Raw genomic sequence first — 27,451 nt, forward strand, 5'->3', positions numbered from 1 at the left:
CCAACCAAAGCCCAATCCTGACAACACTGCAGGACTCATGACATTGATCCCTCTTGCCAAGGTAGTAACAGGATAAGATTTCCTCTTTACCTTTCTATTATGCAGGTGCACGTAGTGTAAAATAGCCTACAAAGTGTTTTCCCCTCATCCTATAGCTAATCTTCTGACTCACACATTTACAGCTATTCTTGTAGAACAAAATTCCTAACTCAAAAACTACCAGATTCTGACCGAATTCAAACTGCTAAAAATGGCTCTAAAATGTGCTCTGCCCCATCCTTCTAACTGGGCAGTGTCACTTTTGAAAGGCTGGTGAGATTCCAGGCCATTAGGAAAACATCCAGGCAATCAAATACGTAACACTATACATTATTCTGTTCAAACTAACTATTGAAGAAATAACAGCTCAATAAAGAATAGCAAAGTAGACTTCTACTAGATAATATAAGTAAGGCTTGAATTCATACTATAACTGGTGAAATAGCTATGTAGGTATAGTTGAATGATGTTCATATGCAGGCCTACTGCAGATATAACAAACATAGTTGCATCTGCCTGCATTGCTCTGCTAAAAGTTTAAAGGTGCACTACACCAATCTAATAAGGGATGCAGGTGGCACTGTGGGTTAAACCACAGAGCCTAGGGATTGCCGATCAGAAGGTCGGTGGTTCAAATCCCCGCAGCGGAGTGAGCTCCTGTTGCTCGGTCCCTGCCCCTGCCAACCTAGCAGTTCGAAAGCACGAAGTGCAAGTAGATAAATAGGTACCGCTCCAGCAGGAAGGTAAATGGCATTTCCATGCACTGCTCTGGTTCACCAGAAGTGGCTCAGTATGCTGGCCACATGACCCGGAAAAACTGCAGATAATTGTCGGCTCCCTCGGCCAGTAAAGCGAGATGAGCGCTGCAACCCCAGAGTTGTCCGCGACTGGACCTAATGGTCAGGGGTCCCTTTACCTTTACCTTTTATACCAATCTAAACACATTCTGAAGATGATCAGAAGGTAGTGACTGAGAGGCATCCACACCTGTCTTGATCACAGTCTGTAGGGAAGGTCATGTCACAGTCTGAGAATATCCTGTTTGGGACAAATTACTTAGCTTACATCTTTTTCAGGCAGTCCCCACACTCACACTCCATCCCATGCTGGTCTCCTTACTTTATCTGCACATTTACACTTTAGGCTGCAGTAAATGCATAGACTAAAGCTTATCCCCAAAACACACACACACAGAGGGAGAGAGAGAGGGAAAGTGATAGGAAGCTACCATCCAAATACATCCTCTGATGCTATGAGTTAGAAGAAGCCATTACAGCTACATATCAAGTATATTGTGGATAGGTGCATAGTAAAGGTGGGCAGGAAATGCATTATATTAATACCCACTCTGGCTATAGTGGGTCTATTTGTCACTAAGCAACCTGGGAAAGGAAATAGGTGTAATTTGCTGTGTATCAGATATGCCCTTTCATTTGTTTCTAAAATTATTTCCAGACTGAGGGTTTTTAGCACTGCCCCACTAGAAGCTCCATAAATGTCCACATCTCACCAGGTAAATCCCCCTATCTTCCCTTATGTCAAGTTTCATTTACTTTTTATAGGGCAAAGAGTGGGAATATCACATTAAAGCACGTAGGTTGGGCTTTAAGAGTTGGCAAAGAAGTTTATTAAGTTTATGACATGTTTTTTTACTGCTATGTGTTTGTTTGTTTTACTTGATTGCTTGTTGACACATATATTTTTCCTTGTAATTGTGAATTTGATTTTATAATAGGCAGGATACAAATGCACAAAACAAATAAGTTAATAAATGAGGATTAGATTCCAAGTTATGTGGGCTGGCCTACTAAAAACTTCCCCCTATTTTTCTGATTCCAGAGGAAGGGCAATCCAAACCTGTGGCAGGACAGGATATACCACCTTAGGCATGTTATGAGAGTCATGTGCGGCACAGAAGTAAATGTAAGCCACACAAGGGAAGAACAATGGATTACACATCACTGCAAAATTATGGTACCTGCATGGGGCTTAGGGATGGGCCCCCATGTGAATCCAGGGGTGCAGGACAACTATTGGTGGGCCTGGGGGTGAAACCAATCCTCATATTTCCCCCACTCCACTAGACACAGTGAATGATGTGAAACAAGAGCAGGAAAATACACACTGTGATTATCTGATCCTAGACACTGCAGCAGGGCAGTGGACGACTTGAAAGCGTATGGTGTGGCACATCCCTTTGTGACTATTACATTACATGAGAGCGTGTTAGCTGAAATATTCTTTGGAATTTTAATCATTTTACATTGTCATTTCTAAAAATGAGCATCGTAATACTTTATTTTGTTTAGCCTGAAATTCCCAGCTCTTCTCAGGATTATCTCCATTTCAGCATTTATAGTTTTATCTGCTTAGAGACACCACTGAACATTAGGCTTATGCAGTAGATGATGTACTTCCATCAAAGAGCTATTACGGCTTTACAGATACATTTTAATATGAATGTATTATATACAGTAATGAGCAGCTGCTGAATTCAATCATATTAACTAATTGTGCCATAGTACTTTTGTACGCGGGTGGCGCTGTGGGTTAAAGCCTCAGTGCCTAGGGCTTGCCGATCGAAAGGTCAGCGGTTCGAATCCCCGCGGCGGGGTGCGCTCCCGCTGCTCGGTCCCAGCGCCTGCCAACCTAGCAGTTCGAAAGCACCCTCGGGTGCAAGTAGATAAATAGGGACCGCTTTCTAGCGGGAAGGTAAACGGCGTTTCCGTGTGCAGCTCTGGCTCGCCAGAGCAGCGATGTCACGCTGGCCACGTGACCCGGAAGTGTCTTCGGACAGCGCTGGCCCCTGGCCTCTTGAGTGAGATGGGCGCACAACCCCAGAGTCTGGCAAGACTGGCCTGTACGGGCAGGGGTACCTTTACCTTTACCTTTACTTACTTTTGTACTGCATATATGTATTTTCAGAGCATAACAAATGATAAATGGGGCAAAGGGGTTTTGAAGAAAGACGTGACTGTTATTATACACATATAAATGTAACAGTACTCTTTTAAAAGTGTTGAAATACTCCACTGTGAATGTGATTTACATATATTTATATGTTGATTGAATGATACATTTGGGTGCGAAGAAGGATTGGTAACTATTATAGATGAAGAGGGAGGAATTTGTTTACATCACAATTTTATTTACTGTTGACAATAAATTTATTTTTCCTTATTAGGAAGCCTTGATATACAGAAAGCTTGTGATATTGTATACAAAGCAGAAACAGATTGAAAGGAGTGAGCTGTATAAGAAAGATAGTGGATAGTGGGAACTCAAATGTCATAAAAACCAATGACTATGAGTTGGATCCAGTGCTTAGAATGGACTAATTTTATTTAATGATGTTCACTGAATTAGTTCAAAAATTAGACCTATAGATTTATTAATAGTATTCTATTACTCAAATAAAATCATGTGTGGTTTTATACTACAGGCATGCACAAAGCCTGCTTTTTACAGTGTTCTTTCAAGCTGCTCTTTTTGCTAGGAGAACATTAATTAGGTCTGTAGCTGTGAGCAGGGCCTGCCTGAAATATTCTGCCCAATTGCTCAGTAGGAAGTAAACCTCTGCCAGTGTTATGGTCAATGTATAAGGACTCTGGTATGATTGACAAGTAACACAAGCAGTAATGTTCTGCTTCACTTCTTTCTATTCCATATACTAATCAATGAAAAAGGGTAGTCAGGCTTTTTCCATTTCAGCAGTGCTGTTTGATGTATTTCAGGGTGGCTAATTTTTCTATCACTTTTTCCAAAGCCATGTTGCAGATGCACACATTTGCAGAAGCAACACATAAATATGCTTGGCACAGATGCAGGCAGCAGGGAGAAAGGCAAAGGACAGCTCAAGGGCATACCACTCTTGCTAACACTCATGAACCATCAGTCTGGCTGGGACCATTTGCCATATGGGACTGCCTCTCAGGCAGTAGCCAAGGGATCTCAGCAATGCAGAAAGAGTGTGATCCAGAAGGAATTTCATGAGAAAATATGCTACTTGCATCTGCCTTGCCCTCCCTCTCAGTTCCAGGAGCCTTCCAAAGAAAGCTGCTTATGGAAGGAGGGAGGGGAGAGATTCTGGCTGCCATAAAACAGTTGCTATCCCATTAAGTCCTGGGAAGTGCTCATGGTGTATTTAGTATCATCATGGTGTGCAGTATCATCCCAAGTGAGAAGTGATTACAAAATCCTTGTATCTAGTCTATGGGTCCGCAAACTAATGCCCGGGGGCCAAATCCGGCCCAATCGCCTTCTAAATCCAGCCCGCGGACAGTCCGGGAATCATCATGTTTTTACATGAGTAGAATGTGTCCTTTTATTTAAAATGCATCTCTGGGTTATTTGTGGGGCATAGGAATTCGTTCATTCCCCCCCAAAAAATATAGTCCGGCCCCGCACAAGGTCTGAGGGACAGTGGACTGGCCCCCCTGCTGAAAGAGTTTCTGACCCCTGATCTAGTGTGTGAGAGTGTGTGTGACCAGCGGTGGAGGAAGCCTTTCGGGCACCTGGGGTGGAGTGCCCAGGAGTGGGGCAAACCGCCATAGGGGCGGGGCAGCCTTAGGAAGGGATCGGACGGGGCACACAGTGCCCATGGGGGGCCTCACCCGCCTTACAGCTGGGGTGGGAGGGAGTGGGCAGCCAGCGTGGAGCCTGCAGGCGCCTGAGACGCGTGGCTCTGGCATGCTGCAGGCATGCTGTATACTGCAGGCCCTGCGGTGAGTGCCGCCGCCATTTTGTCACACCTACCGCACCCCCCTTGCTATGCCCCTGTGGCTACTTGCATTAATTAGGCCCTCTATAACTAATCAGTCTACTACAGCCTATATTAGTCTGCTACACTTACTGTATCTCATTTTGCTCTCTTGTCCTGCCTGATCCTCCCCACCATCCCCTTTGAGCTTTCTTTACACTTTCCTTCCAAGCATACCCTTCAACATTTCTACAATGAAAATAGGGACGTCCTAAGGGCCTAGGGGGCTTGCCAATCAGAAGGTTGGTGGTTCGAATCCCCGTGATGGAGTGAGCTCCTGTTGCTCGGTCCCAGCTCCTGCCAACCTAGCAATTCAAAAGCATGTCAAAGTGCAAGTAGATAAATAGGTACTGCTCTGGCGGGAAGGTAAATGGCATTTCCGTGCACTGCTCTGGTTCGTCAGAAGTGGCTTAGTCATGCATGACCTGAAAAACTGTCTGCAGACAAATGTCGGCTCCCTCGGCCAGTAAAGCGAGATGAGCGCCGCAACCCCAGAGTCGTTCGCGACTGGACTTAACTGTCAGGCATCCTTTACCTTTACCTTTTAAGGAAAAGCAGAACATTCTGGGATCAAATCAAGAATGTCCATGGAAAAAAGGGACACTTGGGGGCTCTGTCCAAGTAGCACACTGTTTTCTGTTATATGCCTGCACATGGCACCTGCTTTTGTGATCTGGTTTTATACAGCCCCTAGACAACATTAGGTGCTTTATATATAAAGAATAATGTGCCAAAATTTATATAGTCCCTTCTGGGGCACTTCTAGGATGAGTAGCTGGGGTGGGGGGTTCACACAAGAGTTTTCAGGAGGCACAGAGTACCCATGAGGTAGCAGGCCTGTAGTATCTCAGTTGTTATCACCCTGTTCTCATTTTGGTCTATGAAAAGAAAATTGAAAATAGGAAACAAAACAAATAATACTCCACGCACAGGATAATTTTTTTCAAAACCTCAAATGCAACTTTCAATAGCTGTAGGCAGACCACCTATGGCTAGCTGGCAAATCTGAGCAGGATAATGGCATTCTTGTGTTGGGAGCAAGGGAAATTCAGCAATAAAAGAATAGACAATCTGTGGGATATTTACCAAGTTAGCTAGTGCATTATTAAAATAGCTCTGCAAAACATTTTGACTTGCATCTGGTGACATTTTTAATCTAATAAAAACCCTCTAATTGACATAAATATCTAGTGCACTGCTGCCAAATGATTGCTGCATGGAATTAACATGCAAGGCATACTGCAAAGGTCCAATTCAAATAAATCTCTTTGGAATTCCAGGAGGAATCCAAAGCCACTTAGAGCAAACGTTTGCCAGCTTGACAATTTGAAATGCCTTAGACAGATCTCTGCATAATTATACACAAAACACAGGACAAAGAAAAGATACAAGCACATCATGAAAATATAAAACTGTTGAGAAGATTATACATAATCCTATTTTGTGACTGAAAAGGCATATAAGAAACAGAACTCTAATGGAATGCATTGCCATATTCACAACAATCCTTTTGGCATGTTGACTACAGTTGTAGGGGAAACAGAAGGCACAGATTATAATTAAACTGGTAGTGTTAGAAATGATGATGGACCAAGCAAAACAATATAATTGTCAATTAATATACAAAGAGTTTGGATTTAGCTCAGATACTTTACCAAATAAAAATGGCAACAGTATTTACTATTTACTAGTATAGATGTGCAGGTGAGGTTTTCTCAGGTACTATTCAAAATTCACTTTAAATAGCAAAAACCATTAATATATTGTAGTGCATTTGCATTTAGAGCCCTATAACTAGTTGAATTCAGGTCCCAAACCAACATGCTTGATCAGAGATGGAGATAGAAACATAGAAACATCCCATGGATTAAATCATTGCATTCTTTTGGCAAAGACTTTCTCTTCATTGCACTCTTGTCATACATCAGCTAAGAATGACCTTGCCAAGAGAGTAGACTGTGGTAAGGTTGTATAAATAAGTTTATGTTTGTGGTGGTGAAGCCTATGACACTGATTTACTAAGCTGATATGGTGGAACGGAATAGCATGGTGGCTGATATTTGCAGTCCAGCATCTGTGAGGAAATGGCAAATGTCACTGTGTCTGGAATTAACACCTCCCACAGGGGCAGGCTGAGAATTGGAAGAGAACCTGAAATGTTGGGAATGTCAGGAAATCCAGAGATAAGGAGGCTGCGGGAATATAAAGAACAGGAAATTGATTTGATAGTGGATACCTGAAGGATAGGTGATTGCTGAGAGATTGAGGAAAAGTCCAAAAAAAATGTGAATCCCCAAAATTTCATATGAAAGCAAAAGCCATGGGAGTAAGGCCAAGGAGAGAGACAGAAACCTCCCTTTTGATATCCAGGTCAAAAAACCAGGGTGGTTAATGGAAGTAACTGTTAGGTCTAGAGCAGGCTTCCTCAACCTCGGCCCTCCAGATGTTTTTGGCCTACAAATCCCATGATCCCTAGCTAGCAGGACCAGTGGTCAGGGATGATGGAAATTGTAGTCTCAAAACATCTGGAGAGCTGAGGTTGAGGAAGCCTGGTCTAGAACCTAGATACCAGCTGTTGAATTATGATCATTATGACTTTTACCACTGCTATGTCATTGTGACTTGGCAACCCTTAGGACTAAAAAGCAATGTAGGTGGGGCTGATTTCATGTATTTAATGGACATAACAAGTCAGTGATTGGGCTGTAGGCTTCTAGTTTATGTATATACCCTTGATAACCAAAACTGTTTGGCAGAATGGGTCCTGTGCCATAGGATTAGTTGTCAGATATTCTTATTGCTGTGGACCCCCACAAATACAGTAATGCCTTATGCTTACCCACAAAGTCATGATGCTCACTGGGCAACTTTGGGCCAGTCACCATCTCACAGAGCTGTTGTGAGAATAAAATGGGTGAGTGCCTGCAGCCTAGCCAGCTTCTAGCTCAAATAACTCAACTCTTCTCTTTCTTACTACCAGCAAGTTGAAGGAGTGGGGCCCACCCAATTGCTGTCTGGCACAGAATCACTTTCTTTGCTACCTTAATGGCCCACACTTAGAGGGCCATTACCTCACCAGGAAGCTATTCCAGAAATTGAATCCATGCTGGAGCCAGGAATGAGAAGATGGCTCAAGCATACAGCATACATAACTACTGGCCAGTTGCTAAGGTGATCATTCTATCAGCACAAGCATTTCTGCTTGCCAGATGGAAAACTCTCCCCTCTCCTCCCTGCGTGTGCTATTCCAGGGGGTTCTCTTGACCATCCTGAGCAGATCTGGGCAGGGCACTGGGGCACAAGGGGAGCGGAAATTCCCTTGGGCTAGCTAGTGGGACTCATGGCACTGGCTTCTGCTAGCGCAGCAACTTCATTGAATCTGGCACTAATAGTTCCTTCTGCAAAGGAACTTTATTTAATAGCAGAAGCAACAAAGCCATTTTCAGCCTTCTCCACTCCCTGAATTCTGCTCAGGAGGGTTGAGGACCCTCTAGAACAGTGTGGAAGTTGGTGCAGAATGCAGAAGAGGGGAAATTAGCTCCTTAGGTTAGAAGAAATCTCAGCAAAATCAAATAATCTCCTGTGAATGGAAAAACACCTTCCTTTTATAGGAGGGCACTATTGTATACATCCTATTAACTTTACCTGGTGCCCACTGCATAGCTACAGTACCAGTTTTCTCACTGTATGTACCAGGTGCTTTCTGCAACGCATGAGGCGTTTGCATCAATATAAAGGAGGTGCAGTCAAGGGATCAGGCAGAGTTCCATTATTCCAGTAAATAGCTGATCTCCTGGTATGCCCCAGCTTGGGCTGTCAGCACTGTTCAGTTTGACGCTACATGGGACAAGAGGCCTCCGTGCAAAATAATGTAATGGCAAAAAGCTTAAGTCTTTTAAATTGTTGGCTAACAGACATTTTCCTATGCCTGTATTTGGAAATTTGCTTTTGATGGTGCAAGAAATTGAATTGTTTGAAGTGTTGCCAAACTGCTGGCATTCTATGAGAAGCCTCCACCAACCCTCCTCTTGTGTCACATGTGTACTTTTAGCTCAGAGTTTCCCGATACATACACATACACACAGTGTACACACACACACACACACACACACACACACACACTTTCTCAGCTAGCTCCCAGACTGTGGGTTAGTCTCATTATGCCTTCTGACATCCTGCCTTTCCTTTTGTTGAGACAGTAAGGGTTTAGAGTTGGGAGGTTTCCTGAGTAATACTGATACTTCTGAGAGGTCCCTGCCCACCGCCTGCTTGTCAGCTGTAGCATAGTTTGAATCAAGAAATCCTATTGTGTCCTTAATTCCTCTCTTATGATGATGTCACTACCCATATACAGACACAGAGAAGTGTATCACTGTTACATGAGTCCTCCCCATTCCGCTCACTGCAGAGTGGTGCATGTACCCAATATAGTGTCTTCATTCTTCAAGCCGTATTTCATCTCTTTCTGTGGCTCAGCAGTTTTGGAATAACTTTTACCCTCATCTGACAATCGTGCCATCTCATGTGAATTTATGTGTACATGGAAATAGGTAAAAAATATTTATGTCAGTTCTGGAAGCTGCATTGTTCATGTTGCAAGGAGTGCAACACCCTAGGAACCTGCTTCAGCTAGTTGTCTTGCTTGGGTTTTGCTTTACTGAAGTCTCCACATATCTCAAAAGAAATCCTAGTCGTGACTTCTGATTACAGCTTCAGTGGTGCAGAGCCAAATGACAGATCATTTCATTCCACTCAGCTTCATCTGCCCAATACCATTTTCACCTTTGGTCTGTGCAGTTTAGGTCCTGTTGCTCCTCACCCCATGGCTGTTGAAATGAATGCTACCTCCCTCGCTTACTTATCTTGTTTACTTTGGCTGCTCATATCATGCATTAAAAGTCACAGATAAAAAAACACCACCGTATAAAAATGCAATGTGTTATTGAAATTAGGACAGATCACTTGTCTTCAGATATAAGTGGCTAATGCTTGGAAAAACTAGGACACTTGTGGGTCACTGCAAGGGGCACAACATGTCTATGTGCTTGTGTGTGTGTGTGTGTGTGTGTGTGTGTGAGAGAGAGAGAGAGAGAGAGAGAGAGAGAGAGAGAGAGAGAGAGAGAGTCGTAGCATGCTGGGAATTTTACATTTGCCCTGGGCACACAAAGAAGTGTGAAATAAGTTTTAGTTTTATTTGGTATTTTAAGGATACAATGTAATTACTTCAATGTAATTTTTTGAAGGTGATGTGCCAACATTTTGGAATTTTTATTGCTATGTTCATAGTATTTTTGGTTTAAGAACTGCAAAGATCCTGCAATTTTATAGGTTTAAAAATAGTCCAATTCAACTCTTTTCCTTGTTAGAATAGTTTTTACTCTGTTGCTATTAGTTCTTTTATGCCTTGCTTCAACTTCTGCAATTTCTTTTAAAAGTTGTGGTTGTATTTTATTTTTGTATTTTATTTTTATTTTTCCTGCTTTGTTCTGATATGAAAGTATTTCCAATAACTGCTTTTGACGTATCCCATAATAAGGCAGGAGTGTACTGTTAATGGTTATGACTTTCAAAGAGTTATTTTATATCTTTTTCTATCTTTCTGTTGTTATTGAGTTCTAGAGAAGTTCTGAGTTTAAGTGCAGATTGGTATTTTGAGATTATTACAGTTTAGTTGTGGTGTTGCTCATGTTTATTAATGATCTGATACTGTTAGAAGTCCAATATCAACTTTTGTTAGATTCCCTTTTAAAGTATCAGAAATCATAATTTAATCTATTCTAGTATAATTTTTATTCCAATAATGTGTATAATCTCTTATACTGTACTAGAATTAGCATAACAGCACGTATCTATTAATGCCATAAATGAAAGATATAAGTGCTAACAGGAGCCAGTGAAAAAGTCCCCAATAACAGTGTTGCCTGTAAGGATCACCTGTCTCTGTATCGGTAATTTAAGCAAAGGTTTGATTTGGCCCACAGCATCTCAAAACCACAGTCTCTTGGTTGTTGTTTTTTTACAGGCACAGACATAGACTGCATCATCTTTAGCTGGATGACAGCAGGGTGTGGGGATCTGGAGTGTTTATTTGCTAAAAGGGTTCTCATCTCTGGAAGGTCCTTGCATTTCCTTGCCACTGTGGAACATTTACCTGGAATTTCCCTAACACAGTATATACCTGGCATGCTTGAGCTAAGGAACTTTAAGCAGTCCCATTAACCTTCTGTCCAAAATACAAAGCTTACAATATTACAATTCCTGCAGATGTTCCAGATTATACACATATGTACAATATAAATACACATTTAAGTTTTATGGCATAGCAGGCCATTAATGCAACTTGCTGGTAGAAGATCCAACGCCTGGATATCTGAGTAACTGTGTACACAGTGTAATTTACAAGCAGCCATCTAGAAATACGTTAAATCAGTGTCACAGAATGCTGATGTGTGTGGACATGCCTCCAGGGAGCAATGTAACGAACTGCCTGAGAAGCATACCATTGTTGTTGTTGCTGCTGCTGCTGCTATGCTACAGTATGCAGTAAAGGATAGTGGGCAGAGTGTTGTTTTTAGACCAGAGAGTCCTAGGTTCATGTCTCCATTTGGCTATGAAGCAGAATGGGTAACCTTGGGCTACTCACTTTAGCCCTCTTCAGGAATTCTGACATCATGTTCAATAGGCATATGAGAAAGGGCTGGAAAATCAGGGTTGTAAAATGTAGAGGGTGTTCACAAGCACAGCAGGCCCTCACAGACAAGTTTGCCCTCCAACTTGTATAGGGCAATAGGAACAATGATATGGACAAAGCTAACCTGTGCAGTCAGTCACCGCTTCCGGCACATGTTTACTGAACATCAGAGCATCAGAATGTCTGAAGAGGGCTGCCACCTTTATCTACTGCACCATGTGGGTATGATGATTACTTGGTGTGGGTGGGTGTGAAACACTGCCTGAGAAAGGATGGCACACAAATATGATAAAAATCGATGCATTTGTGTCACTTTTACAGTGTGAATCTGAATTGGAGGGGCAACATAACACCAATTCTAGCTGTAAATATGATAAAGAATTTAATGTACAACATACTGTAAGTTAGTATAATGTTGGAACTGAACATTTCAGCAAGGTAGTCTTGAGATTCCTGTTGAAACTGTATTTATGCAAATTGATTTTGGGTATCAGCCTACTTTGCAGATAGCTACACAGTTTCCATGCTAATCAGCCTCAAGGTTAGCAAAGGATACCACCTGCTATTTTTACTTAGTCAAGCCAATTTATTGAAATTAAAGTCAGTTTACCTGCAAGAATACACAACATGAATTCATGGTGATTTGCTAAAATCTATGCTAATAGCCTCTGGGAACACTTTCACCTGTAGCTGCATGAAAAAATAACGTGCCTCTTTACAGTTCTCTTCTATGTACATTTAGTGCTGCTTTTGACAGTGTCCATATACATTACAGACTTTCTATTGAATACCTTGATAATAGGATAATACATATTTGAGGTTAGATTCTGTAAGTGTAGCCCAGTTTAGGTTTGTTGTTGTTGTTTAGTCATTTAGTCATGTCCGACTCTTCGTGACCCCATGAACCAGAGCATGCCAGGCACTCCTGTCTTCCACTGCCTCCTGCAGTTTGGTCAAACTCATGTTGGTAGCTTCGAGAACACCGTCCAACCATCTCATCCTCTGTCATCCCCTTCCTCTTGTGGCCTCAATCTTTCCCAACATCAGGGTCTTTTCCAAGGAGTCTTCTCTTCTCATGAGGTGGCCAAAGTATTGGAGCCTCAGCTTCACGATCTGTCCTTCCAGTGAGCACTCAGGACTGATTTCCTTCAGAATGGAGAGGTTTGATCTTCTTGCAGTCCATGGGACTCTCAAGAGTCTCCTCCAGCACCTTAATGCAAAAACATCAATTCTTCAGCTATTCTTTATGGTCCAGCTCTCACTTCCATACATCACTACTGGGAAAACCATAGATTTAACTATACGGACCTTTGTCGGCAAGGTGATGTCTCTACTTTTTAAAATGCTGTCTAGGTTTGTCATTGCTTTACTCCCAAGAAGCAGGTACCCCCCCTAAAAAAAAATCTACAGCGGAAGAAACAGAAGTGAATCCGTGCAAAAGAAGAATCAGACGCTAGTGGCGTGTCATTTTGCAGCTGCAGTGTTGTGAATGCAGACCAAGCATGTTTCTGCAGATAAATCTGATCCCCTGGGTGGAATGGGTAGAACCAGGACTATGACACAGACTGAGACACTAAATGACTTCTCTTTTTATCAGGGCAGTGTCCATAATAACCTTGATGTATTTTGCCAGGCCAGTATATCATATAGTATTCAATGTCAAGGCTTGGCTCACAGAATTTTTTGTATGACTTAGAAGTGGAATTTATTGCAACAAAGCACTGCAGTGCACCCTCACCTCCTAGCAGAAGTGCTTGTCTTCAGGGTTTCAGCCCGGCAGCCATGCCCTACTGAAGAGTTCTATGAGCAATCAAGAGCTCAAACATTACTTGACTACTAAGAGCATACTTAATCCTCGCTGGGGATTTTTTGTTCTCAGTGGGAAAAATAAAGTTGCATTTCTACAAACTGTACTTTGGATTTGCCTGAGCATGTTGATGCCTCTGTTGGAGGCAATATTTCTCTGTATACCAACTGCTGGAAATCACAAGCTGTTGCACTCAGGTCCTGCCTGCAGAATTTTCATAAGCATCTATTTGGTCACTGTGAGAACAGAATCCTGGACTAGATTCACTGGTCTTAAGCCTGATCAGTAGGGCTCTTCTTATGCTCTTATTTCAATTGCAGCCTCCAGTGTCTTTCCCCAGGATGTTTGTGATCAGATGGAACACAGAGTAGCCAAAAATAGTGGAAACTCACCCACCCGCAGCATTAGCAGAAGCTCATCAGACATCACTAGATTACAGTAGTCAGAGAACTCTAAGCATTCCCATACATATTGCCTCTGGTTTTAAGCCTGGAAGCAAGACTCCTAATAGTTGATTTTGACAGGTTAGCCTGATTTACGGATGATGACTGCAACACTACATCCACTTAGATGGGTAGGTCTTTTGAACATTTGCTATTCCTTAACTAACTCAATCAACTGCAACGTTTATATTCTTACATATTCTAAGGCTGGCTGTGCTCTGGCATCACACATAAATAACTGAGCTGGGTCATTTATCAAATGGAGCTAGCATTTCCTGCATAGTACTACTTTCATATACCACCTCAGTTATTATTTCATGGATTGAATGAACCTTGTAAACCTCCCCTCTTGGTTCCAGATACATGAGAGCACTGTGAGATACATCCCTACATGCCATAGATTGCATATTCTGAGCCTCAGACACAGCCCAATGGTAGCAATAAATTATGATCTCCTAGTAAACTCATGCTATTTATTAGTTAGTTTAATTTCTGCTCCCAATTATAAAATATGTATGCAGAGTCTATTACACATGCAGAGTTGATTGTGCTAAAAGAAGTCAGAAGTAACTTCTACTAAATTCAATGTGATTCATTCCCTAGAAAGTCTGTTTGAGATTATAACCTAAGGCTATATAAACTTGCTAATAAGTGTCTCTCAATGAACTCAGTTGGACTTATTTCTGAGGAGACATGCGTAAGATTTCACTGCACATGAGCAAGCAACCTGGCCAAGTAGTCTGTAGGCTGGGGCACAGCCTCTTGTGCTCTCTTTGCTTGGAGAGGCTGTGCCCACAGGTGTACATGAGTGTGCTCTGCACATCTGATCTGTCCAATGGAAAAGAGACATGGAAGAATGAAACAATAATCAATAAATGTGCCAGGTTGCACAGAACATACTGCATGTGGGACAAAGAAAGTATACAGATCTGAGACTTGCTGCACATACATGCATAGAATGTAATACCTCAGAAATATATACTTTTTTGGGAATAAATGCAGTTTCCCCACTAATCTGAACATGAGTGGCTTCCAAAAATAGCCCCTTCCCTCTGTCTCATAGATTTCCTCTCTAAAAGGGATAAAATAACAGGAGAAGCAATTAATCTTTGATCCCAATTCTTTTTCTCATCCCCTCATGGCCTAATTCATAATCTTAAGATGTCTGATACAGAAACACCAGCAGCCTGATTAAAAAGTTGATAGTGGGGTCATGTAGTGCCAAAGAAGTGTGGAGGTTTTTATAGAATGCCAAGTATATGCCATGACTGACTGGCTTGGCGTGACACAATCCACTGGGAAATTCTGAACCTGTGCCATTAATCTGTAAGACAGCGGCATATGAACCCGGCTTTCATGGTGTGTTGTATGCTAAATAAGTAGCCCCTCTTGGGTTTTTTGGGGGGTGAAATGCAAGTCTCCCTAGACAGACTACAATTGTGATGACAGAGCAGAAAAATGTTACCTTGCAAATTATATTGCTTTAGCCTGTTGTTTTTAATCAGACAAACTTTACTTTATCCCTTAATTTTTTGAAAAGAAAATCAGTGTTAAACAAGTTGCAAAACTGCTCAGGGAATAGGGGAGGGATTGTTATGCACAGCTACCAACCAATCAATGCTGGGCACAGCAAGTTGCTGCTACAGACCAGCAGAACCACTTTTCTCTTATCTTGACCCTGGAAAGCATAGTTAGCAATTTTCCATCACTTTTCTTATCAGACCTTTTTTTTTTTTTTGCAGTTGGCAAAGCGACAGGATAATTGCACTGGAAAGTGTGGGATAACGACCAGTTTTTGTGTGAATAAACAGCCTGTCTGGAAGTGCCCTAACTTGTGTTGGGACACACATAACTGGGAAATGGAATTGAGGGGAATATTGGCAGTGTGAGTAGCACAGTGGGTAGTAATGGCCACCACCACCGCCAAGTGATGGCCAAGAGGATGGGGACTGAGGAAACCTTGGACCACCCTTGTCCTCAGGTCCCCAGAGGGAAACTCCCTGTTCCCTCAGCATGTCTTCAGCCAAGTCCCTCTCTGCTTCCGCATCTCCCTTCCAAAACGCTTCTGCTTTAAGGTGGAGGGGTGGGACTGTTGCTTTCACATACATACATGGATAAATGCCCCATCTGTCAGGAAACTGACACAGCAAGTTGTTCTAGTTGCTGAGACAGCAGCTGACCAGCCTTGGATACACAGTATGGAAAGGCAGGATATAAAGTTTAATAATAAATAAATATAATAAAATATAATAGCAATGTGCCTATATCTCCCCTTACAACTGTGTTCTGTTTGGGAATTCTGTCAAAAATCAAAGCACTCTGTGAATGTATTTGGCTCCAAGTTTGTGTGCAAAACAGGGACCATTCCCTGCAGTCCTCTGCGTTGCTCAGACATTATCAGGCAAAGACCCAACTAGAAGAAGCACCAGTAGAATGTTAAATTAAACCTAGCTTTGTTCATAGGCTGGCATATGATATTGCCATAATGTTCATTTCTTCTCTGACAGCACCTTAGAAGAAATGAAGCACTTGAATTATTTGTGAATAGGCAGCCAAACAAATAATCTAATTGTAATCACTCTTTGCAGTTTGTGTCACCAGCCTTAATTGCCTCATACAAAAAAATGAACCTTGCAAGCTACTGGAATATTAAATCTGATGAGACAGGGAACATTGGAAGTTTCTGTGACTATCTTAATCTATTCAGAAAAATATTCTGGTAATTAAAAAAATACTGATTGAGATCAAACTAAAATTTTGGACAGAAGCATTCTGTGGAAACTGAAACAGTAAAAAAAGGTGTTAATTATTGAGAATTTTAGCTTTGATTTAAAACAAAGACTGCTGTGAGCTCATTGCTGCGACCCAAATGGTTTGAAAATGTGTAAACTTCTTGCCAAATACCCAGAAATCAATGAGAAACCTTGGAAAAGATTTCAGTTAGAAATCTGGAAAGGAGATGGAAACACTGGAGACTTCCACTGCTATGCAACCTTCTTGTTGGCTCGACATACCTTCATATTAAGTGAGGAACTTACAATAGGTGAAACTCAGTGAAGGCACAGCAGCTGTAGTTACCTCTAAATAAACATGCTTAGGATTGCAATGTTAATGCAGCAGCTAGACTGGTGACTGGGAGTGGCTGCTGAGACCATATAACACCGGTCCTGAAAGACCTGCATTGGCTCCCAGTACGTTTCCAAGCACAATTCAAAGTGTTGGTGCTGACCTTTAAAGCCCTAAACAGCCTCGGTCCTGTATACCCGAAGGAGCGTCTCCAACCCCATCATTCAGCCCAGACACTGAGGTCCAGTGCCAAGGGCCTTCTGGTGGTTCCCTCCCTGCGAGAAGCCAAGTTACAGGGAACCAGGCAGAGGGCCTTCTCGGTAGTGGCGCCCACCCTGTGGAATGCCCTCCCACCAGATGTCAAGGAAATAAGCAACTATCTTACTTTTAAAAGACACCTAAAGGCAGCCCTCTTTAGGGAAGTTTTTAATGTTTAATACTGTATTGTATTTCTAACATTCGGTTGGGAGCTGCCCAGAGCAGCTGCTGAAACCCAGCCAGATGGGTGGGGTATAAATAATAACTATTATTATTGTAAATTATTATTAATATGGAGAGCTGCCTTTCTATACCCTTTAAGCACTATCTCATAGTCATGGTTAGGTTTATTAAACAATGACAGATTAATGGATTTTCCTTCCTACTGTTTTAGTGTATGCACAAGGATGAAAGTAAGATTCTAAGCCATGGCAGTCATGGTGAGTATATATGGAGTTGCTCAATTGAGGTTATTCTAGATTAAAGATCATGCAGTATATGGTATGCATGTTATCTTGGAATTATAATAGCATTTTTCTTGCGAGTGCAAAACTAATTTACTCCATGTCCAGAATCTCCGGTTCTGCAATATACAAACTGGAGCTACAAACTGGGCACTTCTGCATGGAGGACTTCTGACTCCCCCCCCCCCTTCTTATTCCGCTTTTATCAGAATATGGGATAGCACAGCATTGTCCACACTTTTTTGAATGTTACGTTTTAACATCCACGCTGCCCTATCTACAAAAGCTGAGTGCCTATTTTGCTCATGCATAGATGCGTTTTCCATTCTTCCCATCCACTACCTTTATACTTCACTGAGCATTCACACAAAGAGCCAAACAGGGAGTGGTTTTTGCAACAGTCCAGTCACAGGAATTGTTTGATGTACACTTGCGCATGCATCTTAAGTTTAAAAAGCAGTTTGGGGATTTGTCATGATAATATTTTAAAGTGAAAGAACCATCAGTGCATGTGCACACTGTATTTCCCTGCATAATTTAAAGAGCTTTTCTGCTAAAGTCCCTGTTCAGGCATTTGTTGAGATGGGGAGCCTTTTTTGCAGGGGGAGCGGAACAGATGCTAAGAAGAGATTATGAGAAATATGTGGATTCCTGCACAGGTCCTACATATACACTCTTTGGAATAATGTCAGTTTTCAGCACAGTGGTCCAAACTATGTTCAAGATCTCAACACAGCTCCATCAGAATGAACAAATAATAGCAATACTGACCCATTAAATCTCCTTATCTGTAGAGTGTATCATGCCATGGCATATGAAATTGATAATACTGTATTGAGAGAAGAGACAAATATATTTTGCTGCTTTTTCAGAAGACAGCAGATGAAGGGAAATGACAGAACACTACTATCGTATTAACTTAAAGCAAAGGGAAGTATTAAAAACATTCCAAACAGAAAACACTATCTTTCTGAATCAGTCTGGGAAATCCATGTGAAAATGAGAAAGCATGGCATGGATCACAACTTTCACTTCCATGGGTGGAAGGTTTCCTTTTTTTTTTTTGGAAGGGCTTTTGATCCAGCATAGGCTCCTGCTGGTAGAAGAATGTTGAGGTGAATTTTGCCAGTGATTATGAGATTGAGAGGGTGCTGATTGGCTGTCAAACCAGGCAATACAGGTACAGCAATTGCTACTTAATTGAATCATGCAATGAATGTGTGTTTAACACAGAAACCAGACATTAAAATAGCTGTAGATACTAGACATTTAATAAAGATTTAGAACTTTAAAAAAAAACACTGGGGTATTTTCAGCCATTATGAAAAGTTCTATATTTAGGATGTGTGACATTACATTGCACAGCACTAAGAAGGAAACTGAATGCTTTATACAACCTTTTTCCATGTTATAGATAAGAAAAAATATTTTTGCTTGGACACCCAAGTCTATTTTAGTGACAATATCAAGCATACTAATGTAGTTAAGGGCTTCAGACAGTTTTATTCCCAAGCCTTTATCCACTTAACAAGGCTCTGCAAAAAATAAATAAAAAAATGTCCCTAGTGATAGTTAATTATAAATGTGTTTGTGCAATATTTCAGTGGAAATTGATATAGTAGCTTAGGGCATCAGGAGCAAGCTTTTTGGTTTGTATGCACAAGTGAAGCATACACTTGTTCTAATTTGGGGGGTGGGGGCAGACTTCAGGCCAGTGTGATCTCATTTGTTTTTCACTAAAACTCAAAAGATCTAACAGCTGGAGCCAAGGGCAAAAGATATACACTTACATTTAAAGAAAGGGACGGGCTGTAGCTCAGTTGTAGAGCATCTGCTTCAAGTGCAGAAGTGCCTACCTTTGGTCCCTTATCTCCAGGTAAGGCTGGGAATAATATCCCTGGTCTGAAACCCTGGAGAGTCAACTTTCAACCACTGTGCACAATACTGAGCTAAATTGGCCAATGGTCTGAGATGGTAGAAAGCAGCTTCTTATCTTCCTAATTAGAAACCCATGGATTTGTTTTTCATACCAGAACTTAATGGAGGTCACAGTCCCTCTACATAAATCCCCATTCCTAGGTATCAAATGCAGTTCGCCACTTCATTTCGATGTTATAAAATGAGGTAGCAATTTTGTCGTTGTCACTGTTAAACTGTTGGGGGGGGTCAGAAATGCTTCTCAATCTACTTCGCTTTACTCAGATATCTACTAGTGAAGCTATCTTCAACTTTGGGTTCCCACATGTCATTGCACTACAACACCCATAATTCTTTGAAAATCGGCTAAATTGTCTAGGGATACTGGGAGTTGGAGTGCAACAAGATCTGGGAACCTAAGAACTGTGGGTCCCAATCTACACTTGTTCTCGTCCTCTGAGCAAGACTGTATACTGCAGCACCACACTGCAAAGGCAGACAAAGGTCTTAGCCTGAATCTGCCATACCCAGGCCCAGTGGCGTAGCGTGGGGGGTGCAGGGGGGCCGGTCGCAACATCTGGGGGGGGGCGCGCTCGCACTTTCAGCTCTCTGCCCCCTGCTAAAATCCACGGGTTAGGGGGCGCAAATTACTTGCCTTGCCCCGGGTGCTGACAACCCACGCTACGCCACTGCCCAGGCCCACTCCAATTCCTGCCCAGCCTACTGTTGCTTATGGTAGTCCTGCTTTAGGGCCTATGCAAAGCCATTATTTGTTTGCTTGTTACTTTATTTTTATTTTATTTATTAAATTTGTCTACCACACTTCATCTCTACGTCTCAGGGCAGTTGACAGCAATATTATATTGTTTGTTTAAAATATTTCTATCCCACTTCCCCCCCTGACAACCAGCATCCAAGGTGGCTTATAACAAGTGAAAAATAGCACATGATACATTTTAGAAAGTAGCAGGAAGGGAGGTGAACTAAGCTCTTAAGTGAAAGTTTTTACTAGGAGGCTAGGACTGGCCTGATTCCAAGCTGCAGCAGACTGTCTGTGATTAACTGCGCATGCTCCAGTTAGTCCTATTTAGAACCTGCCAGAAGAAAGTAGGGCAAGAATTCAACTCCACTCCTTTTCTTCTTTTTATTTGCCAAGCCCTTCCCTTCAAAGATTCAGGTTCCTTTTGAGCTTTTCTCCTTTCCATCTCTCCAAACAAATTAAAGTGATAGTCTAAGACTAGAAAAAAGTTAGAACTACCCAGAGAGGTTTAACCACTGGCCATGCTGACAGGGACTGATGAGACTTAGAACCCAAAGGTATCTGGAGGACAACAGAGTCCCCATCCCTTATCTAGGCAGTGGGTCTTCCTAAGTTGTTTTTCATCTGATATGCAGAGAGGCTGATAAACGAAAACAATATTTCAGCAACTTTGTTTTGGTTTTTTTTAATCTGTCCCTTATGCAATTAACAAATCTATTTACCAGACCCTCCAAGATGGAATCTACACAAATATAAAAACAGTTCTGAAAATGCTTTTTTTAAAAAAGCATTTTTAAAAATACATTGAATTTTCCATAAGGCTCACCATCACCATCTAGTGTTACATTGTATATTGCACTTAAAACACACTTAAAATGTTTTCTTTGCAGCTGTATAGCTGAGAAGTGTTCCTATTTTCCAGGGATATCCCTGATTTAGAGAAGCCATTCCAGTTTCTGATTTGATCCCAGAATGTCCCACTTTTCCTTAGGACGTCCCTATTTTCATTGGCAAAATGTTGGAAGGTATGGAATTATCTGACCCCTGAGCCGTCTGAAGGCAATTCTGTATAGGGAAGTTTTTAATGTTTAATATTTTAACCCCAACTTATACATGGGAAGGCTTGCATTTGCTGCAGGAAATAATATTACACTGGATCAATTGACCTGTTTAAAGATTGTCCCATTTTTCTTTACCAGGGACGTTAATGTTTTAACAGGATAAATTTGCCAGCATCAAAACAACACACACGGAATAAATTGCTTTTAATCACTTTGATAATGCTATTGCTATGGCAGTATAGCAGTGCAGATGCAATTTGCTGAGTCAGTCACATGAATAATGATGGGACTTCCTGATGGATATGGAACTCTAAAAATATGCACAGGGCCAATAAATAAATCTCAGTTGTTCCAAAAATACCTAACTTATCATTAGGACAGTATTTCTATAAAAGGTCACTTGTTCTAAAAGGAGGAAATGCTGATCCAGGTTGTTCTATTACATTTTGCATAGATTAAGAAAAGCAAGCCTGAAGAACAGAAACAAGTGCCAATAACTGTGGATATAAAGACCAAAGCTAAAAATAAAATAAAATGCAGTTACATTATTGGCAGAGCAAGGAGAATTCAGAAGGATGGAAGGGACCTAGTATGCACCAATTTGTTCAATTGCCTACTCAGTGAAGAAAGGTATAGCATCCCCAACAGATAGGGCTGCCATACGTCCAAATTTTCCTGGACATTACCAGGATTTCAAAGACGGAATTGACGTCCAGGTGGAATTTCCAAAGGCAGTGCTTTGTTAAAAAAAAAAAAAAAGCTCAACATGGCAACTCTACAACAGATGTCTGTGCAGCCTCTGCCTGGAGATTTGCAGGCAAGCATTTTTATGGTCCCACCCCCAGGAAACAAAGCAGGTGTCTCCTTCTGCAGGTGTGATTGGGAGCTGCTCTTTAGATGTTGTAATTTGAGAAGTCCTGGTAGCTCCCACCCCCTGCCTCATGGCATAGGTGTTTTTTTTAAAAAAAAAATCAAGTGTGCTTAAGGTGAGTGGGGCTTTCCTGACATTTATGAGTTGTGTTCTCAAAACAGTGATTCAAATCCCTACCTTCAGGGATGCCTGGGAACTCCTGGGGCACTGGCACTGATGGAGTTGGAGCCATGTGGTATTATCTTGTACATCTGGCAGTGCAGGCAGGTTGTGTGTCCTGACCATCATGAATTCGTTTAATGCCTCTGTATGTGGGCAACACGTGGGTGTTGTCACCAGCACCATCCCTGGTTAGTGGGCTTACTGTTCTGTGGACACAGCTGATATGCATTTTTTTCCTGCCATTTTTGTATTTTCTATGTTGTATATTTGGTGGCTGTTTTACCAGTGTAGTGGCAGCATACCTGAAGTCCAACATAAGGTATGTATTGGAATGTTCAGTCCATATCTACTAAAGTAGTGTTGTTTCGGTGCTTTCTAAACTTGATCCACTATTATGTTTGTTTGTGCTGGCAGATGTTGGTGAAGGTGACAAATATTAATCATATATGTGCCATTTTAGGCATGAACGTTTTCAACTAAAGTTAGCATTGTAAATTCCAGTGATTTCAGTGAGAGCTAAGCATATAATTAAATTTCCTACTGAGTTCAATGGGGTGCAGAATTGCTTGGCTTTGGATGGATTTTGAATGTAACTTCTGCTTTATATGCTTTGCTACTATTGGCTTAATATCCTCTGTATCCGTATGTTGTTTCTGGTTGTTGCTTTTAAAATAAACAAATAAGGCTTTTAAATTGTGTTGCTCAGTGCCCAGACAACGTTAGTCAGTGGGCAGTACAAGAATATTGTACATAAATAAATATACAATGGTACGGAATGGAAGTCGAACGGAATCTGTTCTGGAAGTCTGTTCGACTTCTAAAACATTCTGGAACCAAGGCGCGGCTTCCTATTGCCTGCAGGAAGCTCCTGCAGCCAATCAGAAGCCGTGGAAGCTGCGATGGACGTTCGGGTTCCAAAGAACATTCAGAAACTGGAACACTCACTTCATTTTTGTGACATTCGGGAGCCAAAACGTTCAACTAGCAAGGTGCTCGACTTCCAAGGTATGACTGTACTAGTGACTACAACCAGCTAAGAAAGGATTGTCAGTAGTTGAACAGTTGTGTTTATCAGCCTAAAATAGTTGTTCTCATTCTGATTCCCTGCAGCTTTTTCTGTGGGGTAAGTATATCTGGAAAGCTCTTGAAGCTTGGACTGAATATGGTTTGACAGGCTTAAGGAGAAACACCACAGATACTTGGAAAAACCTAACAAGGGATTCAAATGATACATGACAGAACAAGAGAGGTTAAGACATTGGTACTGAAATGTTCAGCAAGTTGGTTCTAGTCTCAGAAATGTGCGCTGCACCAATGTGAATGGCCATCACTGCCACACTCAAAATGGAGCCACACCCGCTGGTTAGCCTGAATTTTCTAGTGTTTATGTGAATTGCCAACCTCCTGTTGTCTAGAAGAGCACTGCATTATTTTTTTATTGAAACTGATGACTTCTTATCCTGTGCCTCACGAGGACAAGGTGACCTTTTCTGACAAATGGCAAGTTTTTCCTACTTCTGGGAACTGTTATGAGGTTATCGCATTTTACCAGCCAAGATGCATAACCAGTTTATTACTTTAATTAACTCTGGGGAGGGGGAAAATCTGCTGCTTTAAACAATGCTTACTGACAAGTATCAAGTGCTTTTGAGCAACAACTGTGCTGTAAAATGCATTGGAAGGTCTCCTTTATTCTCTACAGTAGTCAACGGAAGGAGGGCTGCAAACAGCTGAGTTGACATGAAAAGCTCACAAATTCCTTATTAAGTGTGCTGTACCCAATGGCCTGCGAAACCTAAATGAGTCTAAGTAGATTATCCCATTACTCAAGATTCAAGAACAATGGCAGCAGTAATGCAGCAGAAGTGAGGAGTGGACCAGCAAGGACAAAAGGCACTGCTTCAAATTTCCTGCCTATGTGTGAGTCCAAGTGATAGTTCAAGAATTTGGGTGCTGGCTTGGAATTCCTGCCAAGCCACTGGGGGTTGCTAATAAATGGCAATACCAGATGTTCCCAAATGCAGCACCCCTTGATTGTTTCATGTTGTCACCCCATGACTCTTCTCCACCACTCCCCATGAAAGTGTTCCAAATTCAGTCAGAAGGTCAGTACAATTGCTTCAGCCAAAATTGTTTGCATTTTCACAATCTTTTTAATAAGTATAATACACTGTTTTGTTTTATTTATTGCATTTATATCCGGCCTTTCCCCCGCAAGGAGCACAAGGTGGCATACACAGATCTCTGCAACAACCCTGTGAGGTAGGTTAGGCCAAAGGTCACTTCATGACAGTGTGAGGATTTGAATTCTGGTCGCCCAGGTCCTAATCACCACTGCACCAAGGCTACTCCAGATGTGTTTATTCAGCAATTGTCCTGATTTGCTTGCCCAAAGCTGATTTTTGGAAGGCATAAGTTCTACAGGGGGAAGGAAAAGTCTAACATCACCTCCCCCACCGCCCCGATCCATGAGTGTGTCCTATTTCAGAGGTCTGCTGCAGTCATGTCTAGATCCTTCCACATAGTTAGATACATGCTGTACTGTCATTACTACAGCAGCATTTGAACTCAAAATAACCTTCATCTCAGTATCTGGGTTAAAAGCTGGCCTGGACCTATGTGAGTGATCTCCGCTATTCTATTCCATACTCAGTGTTCCATAGCATCTTCTTTAACGACAGAAATAATGCTTGAATGAGTCTTATTTTTGACCTTTGTAATATATCCCTAGAAAGGATTCCTGGATAGTTTGGTGGCTGCTGACAGCATGAGTAAACCACTTCAAACAGTTCAGTCTGTAATTTAGAGTCCATATATTTTTTAAAAAATCAGTTCAGTGGCATGGCTCTTGGTTATACTAAGACTGTGTACCCATTGCAGCTTACTCTGGCTCTAGCACACTCCCACCCCTGGAGTTTGAAGCCAAGTACACATGACATTAAGCCACAATCCACAGGTATTCTGTAGCTTCTTGAGAAATGTTCCTGTTTAACGCCCTTTCACCCAAACTAGCTTTCATCTGATTAAAAAATAGAAGCTGCTGTTGGGCTGAGGTATGTACATATGAGGCAGCTGTTGTGCAAGTGCAGATGACTACTTCTGTGAACTGAAGTTTGGCATGGGGAAACAAATCAGGTATAATAGGCCTTGGGTGAAGACATCTCTGGGGTGAATAGCAACATAAAAAAGTGACTTGAAATGCCGTGGGCGGAAACAACCTTGCTGTGTTTCAAGCTGCTAATTTCTGCATAGTTGAAGTTTCTAATATAGTACACTCACATGTCCTAGGGTGTGCTCAAACCGAAAATGTCCGCCTGAGATATCCATCACCAAAAGGAGGTGAGGATCCAAGTCAGATGCAATCAATAAGACTGGGGCTGTGAAAGAAACTGCAAAGCACAGTCAGATGTTCAGAGAGGATCCTAGTTGTGGACCATACACAACTTCTGAGGCAGAAGAAGCACGTAGCCTCAACAGCATCTTGGAGCAACTGGCATAGCTTTATAGTCTGGGCTAGGTTGTGAAGATGGAAGCCCCACCTGCTCAGTGCTGCATCTAGGTTCTTAACAGACCTGTCTCTTTAAATGCTTTCACTGGCTCCCAGTCCATTCCTGGATCATACACAAGTTTCTGTATCTCCACCTTTAAAACCCTCCATGGCGTTGCCCTTCCTTAAGAGCTCTGTGCTTGTTTTCCAACACATCCCTTCCTGTGACTTTTGCTCATCCTGCTCTACCACCCTCAGCCATTCAAACATCTCCTGCTTGCTGAAAGGATTCCATCCATTTCCTCTTGCTGCCTAGAACTGTCTCCCAGAATCACCTCCCTTATTTCCTTTTCAAGAAACTTTGGATCACCTCTAGTCCCTGTGCCTTATTGTAACTAATCCAAAGTATGTAAAACTGAATCACATATCCTTACCCTGCCTAACCGTGTCCTTTCTTATGTTGTTTCCTAGTGTCTTATTTTATATAGTAAGCCTTTGGAATAAGGACCTGTCATACCTGTTCCTCATAAAGTGCTATGTACATAGATGGTGCTAAATAAATAAACAGGCTGCTCTATGGCAATAGAATATTTGGACCTAGGTTTGAATTGAATAGCTTTATTGTTCCATGGCTCCGTGTTTGAGCCACATAGCATATGAAGTCAAACTGGGGGCGGCAGCAGGAGTGGGGAGAGAACACCAGTCTTTAAGATCCCAGAGGCTGCTTCTGAATAGTTTCCCTATTTATTTTATTTTTTGCATTTATATCCCACCTTTTTCTCCAAGGAGCTCACATTCCTTTTCTATGCATTTATTGTGAGCCGGGTGTATCTGACTTAATTCTATTCATTTAAACCATTTATAGAGCTCCCTTCATTTAAAAAAGAAATCAGGGCAGTTCACAGTTGCTAACAAAAACATTTCCCTCCCTTCCCTCAAGCAGCAAGCTGTGCTGGATTGAAGTCGTTTCTCTGAAGAGAAGGAGTCATTCTATTTGCAGAACTGAGGCTGCATGCACACGACATTTTATTCTAGACTCAATGGAGATTTTTTCTACATAGTCCACACACAACCTAGATCTACTGCATATTGTTTGCCCTTGAAAAGCATTTCTTGAGAAATTGGTTTTGTTCCAAAAATAAAAGCTCCTTTCAGACTGAGTCTGCATTACCCCACAGTTTGTCCATTTGAAAGCAGTTGAAGGCAGTGAGGAGGATGTAGCCACACCTGCCCAATGACATTGGGTAGGCAATCACCACTTGCTTCTTCATTCACCTGGATTGGGCAAGGAGGTAAAGGTATGGATAGCCTAATCAAGGGGAAGGTTTTAAATAGGCAGCAAGTTAGCATACCTACCCCGGTAGATTGCAGGATCTAGAATCAATCTAGTGACTGTGTCACTATAACCACTGTAGTAAATCACCATGTGCGGTAAAATTGGGAGACAATTTGAACAAGTGAAGAAGATTGGCCAGAGCCCATGCAGACATTATTAACCTGCTGGGAACAGCATGTTAGGTTCAAAACTGAAAGCTTGTTTCTTCAGTTCCTGAAGCAACAAAACTCACCCATCAAATAAGCAGGCTGACAGGAAGAGTGTGCAACAGGTTTTCACTAGATGAAATGCAATTTACCTCCTTTCTAATGGATTAAAAATCATTTAGTT

General features: G+C 41.7%; 1 long non-coding RNA gene across 1 annotated transcript; it reads left to right on the forward strand.

Annotated features, from left to right (window-relative positions):
• Positions 1–26,945, forward strand: LOC309378198. The gene is made up of 4 exons (XR_014171850.1): positions 1–61; positions 24,130–24,218; positions 24,517–24,560; positions 26,729–26,945. It is a non-coding gene; the product is annotated as an uncharacterized lncRNA (long non-coding RNA).
• The last annotated feature ends 506 nt before the right edge of the window (positions 26,946–27,451 follow it).

Source organism: Podarcis melisellensis, assembly GCF_964234715.1.
Source record: "Podarcis melisellensis genome assembly, chromosome: 1".
NCBI classification, from domain to species: Eukaryota; Metazoa; Chordata; class Lepidosauria; order Squamata; family Lacertidae; genus Podarcis; species Podarcis melisellensis.